This window comes from Colobus angolensis, unplaced genomic scaffold (genome assembly GCF_000951035.1).
Source record: "Colobus angolensis palliatus isolate OR3802 unplaced genomic scaffold, Cang.pa_1.0 Scaffold295, whole genome shotgun sequence".
NCBI lineage: Eukaryota > Metazoa > Chordata > Mammalia > Primates > Cercopithecidae > Colobus > Colobus angolensis.
In genome coordinates this window covers 1,686,752-1,692,393 of record NW_012116210.1, presented here as the reverse complement: position 1 = coordinate 1,692,393, position 5,642 = coordinate 1,686,752, and positions in this window count along the sequence as shown.

Below are 5,642 nucleotides of genomic sequence, written 5' to 3'. Positions count from 1 at the left end.
TTTTTTTTTGAGATGGAGTCTCGCGCTGTCGCTCAGGCTGGAGTGCAATGGCGCGATCTCGGCTCACTGCAACCTCCGCTTCCCAGGTTCAAGCGTTTCTTCTGCCTCAGCCTCCCGAGTAGCTGGGATTACAGGCGCCCATCACCTGACGCCGGGCTAATTTTTGTATTTTTAGTAGAGACGGTTTCACCATGTTGGCCAGGCTGGTCTCGAACTCCTGACCTCAAGTGATCCGCCTGCCTCGGCCTCCCAAAGTGTTGGAATTACAGGAGTGAGACACCGCACCTGCCCGTGGAATCTGTTGAAATCAGTGTTCTACAATGTTCTTTTTATTTATAGGTTTCATCTTAGAATCCTAAAACTTGCGTAGGATGAGGCTTAATCTTATAAGCAAAGGTGCCACATTCCACGCCCTGTATTTACAACAAAAAATATAACACTGCTTTACTCCTCTGAAATTAAATTCCTAATGCATACTATCTCTACAAATGATTTCGAGAAACCAATGTAATGTTCTAATAAAGATGAAAAAATAGAAAGTAGTTTATAATAAAACATGTACTAATATCAAGAAAAATTTTAAAATAACAGAGTTTTCACAATGCGAATACTCTGCCACCAATACAATGCAAAACAAAAACTGCCCCCGCAAAATTTCAGTATGCCCCCAAGGGCCAGTACTGCCCTCACTGGGAACCTCTTTAGAACAAGGAAGGGTCTGGAAATGCTTCAAATAGAGAAATTCATTCTTTTGTCTACACATTTAATGACAAGTTTTATTTTGTTCGTTTGTTTTTGTTGGTTGGTTTGTTTGAGACCGAGTCTTGCTCTGTCTCCCAGGCTGGAGTGCAATGGCGTGATTTCGGCTCACTGCAACCTCTGCCTCCCGGGTTCAAGCCATTCTTCTGCCTCAGCGTCTTGAGTAGCTGGAATTACAGGCACACGCCACCACGCCCGGCTAATTTTTGTATTTTTAGTACAAACGGGGTTTCACCATGTTGGTCAGGCTGGTCTCGAACTCCTGACCTCGTGATCTGCCCTCCTCAGCTTCCCAAAGTGCTGGGATTACAGGCGTGAGCCACTGCACCAGGCCGATGACTAGTTTTTGTTTGTGCCAGTGTATGCCAGGCACTGTGGGAGATGTACGGCTGAGTTAGGCAACATTCCTGTCTTCCAAGAATGTACAACCTAGTAATCAAGCAAAAACAGGAGCATAAAGATGTCTCAAGTGAAAGGTAAGAGGAGACCCCTTTAGGGACGTGGAGCCGTTGACTGCAACTTCACATTTTACCCCCACTTCCTCCCTTGCTTTCTTCTTCCTCCTCCTCTTCTTTAGCAGTAGTTTATAGAGTCACTCCTCCTCCCTATAAGCTGTCTCCCTGGTTCACTGCCCAATGCCAGCAGCCCAGAATTCTCCCAGTTTAGGGTCATGCCCACAGGGCAATTCTGTCCAAGAAAACACAGTGCTGAGAACAATATCCTTAGCTGAATTGCTGCCAATTATTTGGTATCCTTCTACAAAGCAAGACTGTTATCATCACCACTCAAAAAAAAAAAAAAAATAGTTGCAGACTTAAGCAATATGAATATATGTTTAGCATAGCAGATTGTGCCAGCCCACATAAATCTGCTTAGAGATCAGCCTCACAGAGTAACTTGTTTTTATTAAAATAAATTCATTTATAAAAATTGTAAATATGATGGATTTTAACAGCTGCGTGGCTCCAGAAGTTTTTTTTTTTTTTTAACCGTGGATTGGCACAATTAGAATAGTCTAGATTTTTTTGTGCATATGTTTTGCAGTTTGTCATACTCAAACTGGTATGGCAAAACTTCAGTACTCTTAGAGATAGAAGTTGTTCAGCAGGTTTTAAAAAGCACAGCACTTTTGCTATTCAGAGCCTCTTCCACCTTTGGAACAGTGAAAAAAAATATTGGTAGGAAATGAAGAGCTTTGGATAAAAAGTTCTAAGCTCTGGTGTCATCTGAAGAGGAATCGGCTTCCAACAGCACTTTTTGTAGTAGCTCCCTTCTGTTATTATTTTTCCTTTTTCTACTTTTTGTGAAAAAGTCTTTTTAAAAACATGATACCATGAAATAGAACAGTCAAAAAAGACATCAAACTAAGACACTTTAAACTTTTGACTATAGTTAGGCGGACTTAAGAATTTAGCCCTAGTGAAGTGCTCCCACCATTTTCTCTAATGGCTACATTGGAAGGTGAACAAAAATGTTCCTACTAAAACTAATTCAGGCTGAACAAACTTTCTAAGTCAGTTTGGGGGTCAAGCCATTTCCTGTTTCTCTTAGTGCTTGCTCTGTGAAAATAATAATGTTACTGGTAATAACAACAGTAAAAACAAGTCAATATTCTTGGTACTTGTGAAATTCCTTCCCTCCACTCTTTCCCTTTACTTCTAGCATAGAACCATATATAGGACTACAGGACTATAGATGCAAAACAAGGAAAACTGATTTTCCAGTATTCATTCAAAGAGTAACACATTGATACACGTTATATTTTAATCATAGTGTCATCTGGGTTGATTCATTCATTGGCGTGTAACTCTATATCCACCAAAGCTTAGTGTCTTGGTCCAGGCAGGGTGCCTCATGCCTGTAATCCCAGCACGTTGGGAGGCTGAGGCAGGTGGATCACAAGGTTAGGAGATCGAGACCATCCTGGCCAACATGGTGAAACCCTGTCTCTACTAAAAATACAAAAATTAGCTGAGCGTGGTGGCGGGCGCCTATAGTCCCAGCTACTCAGGAGGCTGAGGCAGGAGAATCGCTTGAACCCAGGAGGCAGAGATTGCAGTGAGCCAAGAAGATTGCACCACTGCACTCCAGCCCGGGTGACAGAGCGAGACTCCATCTCAAAACAAACAAACAATCCAAAAAACCTTGGTGGCTATATCAGCATGACTTCTAAGGAAAAAGTGGCAGTATATATTTTTTAACCTAAAAACTTAGCATACGAGTAACCCTAGGGAACACCCTACCAGAAAGCAACACTAGAGTGAGAAAATGCAATAATTCACTGTGTTTCAGTCTTTGCAGAGAAGTCTAAGTAGCAGTCCTTAAATTTTAACGTTCATGAAAATTATGGAGAACTTTCTTTAAAAATAGATTCTCAGACCCCACTCCTGGAAGAGTCTGATTCAGTGGGTCTCGGATGAGGTCATGAATTTACATTTGACATGCAGCTGCAGACTTTGAGAAATACTCGTCTAAACAAATGCTTATAATTAAGGAAAAATTTCTTGTAGAAATAACTAAGGGTTACAAACTACAAAAACTCTGAGAAAAGATACCGTTCCTAAAATTGTCAGTTGCGTGGACATCAACACTGGGAAGGAAATGCCTTCAGTCATTAAGAACTTTCGGACCCATTGCAGACTTTCCATATTCTAGGAAAGGTCATTAAACTCAGAGCACTTTAGATATGTTATCCCATTATATCCTCCTGGTATCTCTGTGAGATAATGGGTATTGTTTGCAGTTAACATATGAGGAGGCTAAAGTTTGGAGACATTAAGCTACCCAGGATAAGTAAGCTGGATTTTGAATCCATCCTGACCAGTCCTAAATCCTCATAAAGATGTTACATACACTGCTTCTAAGAAAGAAGGCATTGCATTAGCCAAGCTACAGTGTGCACTGGATTTGAGACCTTTCACTGTCATTGAAGTCAGATGGTCACTGTCAAATCCCAGATTCTCTGCCACTTGCTAACTGTATCAGGAAGTACAAACCCACCAAAATTTAGTGGCTTAAAAAGTGAAGCAATTATTTACCTCAGAGGTCTGTGGGTCATCTGAGTGAGTCTGCTAATCTGGATGGTTCTGAACTGGAGCAGGTTTGGCCGATCTCAGCTGGACTTGCTCAGGCATCTGTGGTCAGCAGGTGGGCTGTCTGGGGGCTGCCTGGTCTAGGACAGCTGCATTCATATGTCCAGGGGCTGGCTTATGCAGGACGGCTTCAGCCACACCTTCAGTGGATGGTTGGCTGTTGATCACAGTGGGAACTGGGCCACATGTCTCATCTTCCAGTAGAATAGCCTGGACTCATTCATAAGCAACCACAGGATTCCAAGAAAGCCAGAAGCAGCCTGTAAGGTCTCTTGAAGCCTAGGCTCAGAGCTGACATAACTCGTTTCTGCCACATTTTGCTGACCAAGGCTAATCACAGAGCAAGCCCTGATTCCACCTCCTTTTTTTTTTTTTTTTTTTAAAGAGAGAGACAGAGTCTTGCTGTCGCCCAGGCTGAAGTGCAGTGGCGCAATGACAGCTCACTGCAGCCTTGAACTCCTAGGTTCAAGGCATCCTACTGCCTCAGCCTCCCGAGTAGCTAGGACTACAGGCATGCACTGCCATTTTCGGCTTGATCCCACCTCTTGAAAGCAGCTGCAAAGTCACATCGCAAAGGATGAGGTTACAGGAACGGCAAACAATTGTGGCTATTTCTGTCATTGAGTTACCACACTATGTGACTGAAGGCAGGTTTCTTAACCTGTCTGTGTTTTCACTCATCTGTAAAATGAAGATAACATTACAATTGTTGTGTCCTAGCTCCAAGGGTTAATAGTTCATGAAAAGCGCCTGGCTTACTTTAACTGCCCAGAAAATATCAGTCTGGTGATGCTCTCTACGGTCTTTCCAGCCTGAAAGTCTTATGAATTTGCATGGAAGAGAGACCAGACTGATTTATGTGGCTCCTCAGGGAAGGACGTTGGCCCTGCTCACTCTTGATTTCATACTGTTCCAGTCAACGCAGTTCTGGTTGTGAGGTACAGAAACTCTCATAAGCTAGCTCAATCCAGGAACGAAAGCTACTCTTTGACCTTGCAGATCTACTCCATCCTCTCCCCTCTTGACTCCCTTTTAAACAGATTTTTTTTTTTTGAGACAGTTTTGCTCCTGTTGCCCAGGCTGGAGTGCAATGGCGCAATTTCAGCTCACTGCAACCTCTGCCTCCCAGGTTCAAGTGATTCTCCTGCCTCAGCCTCCTGAGTAGCTGGGATTACAGGCATTGGCCAGCACGCCCTGCTAATTTTGTATTTTTAGTAGAGCTGGGGTTTCTCCATGTTGGTCAGGCTGGTCTCAATCTCCCGACCTCATGTGATCTGCCCGCCTCGGCCTCCCAAAGTGCTGGGATTACAGGCATGAGCCGCCGCGCCTGGCCTCTTGACTCCTTTTAAGTCTCCTCGAGAACATGGCCTGGCCAACTAGCCTCAACCAAGGAGTCCAATATGACTGTTGAGCTCTGTTCATTAGAGCTAATGCACCAATTCCCAAATCTAAAGAGAGAACCTGATTGGTCCAGCACGTTTCTTCTTAAAAGGTCAGCTTAGTGCAATCTGCCATGTTAGGAGGGAAGCCAGTCTTGTGGGGAAAGAGCAGCTTTACTTGGACAGCAGAGGCTGCAAGCAAGGACAGTTCCTTCAGAAGATGGCTGTGAGCCAGCAAAGACAGTGCTTTACATCTCCTGGACATGTGTCGCCTTCTCTACGACTGGAATTTACCTTTCCATCAAATAGTGAAAGGACTCAACTTCAAGGACCTTATAAAATCCATCTCCTCTCTCTCTCTCTACATTTTTTTTTTTTTTTTTTTTGAGACGGAGTCTCGCTCTGTTGCCCA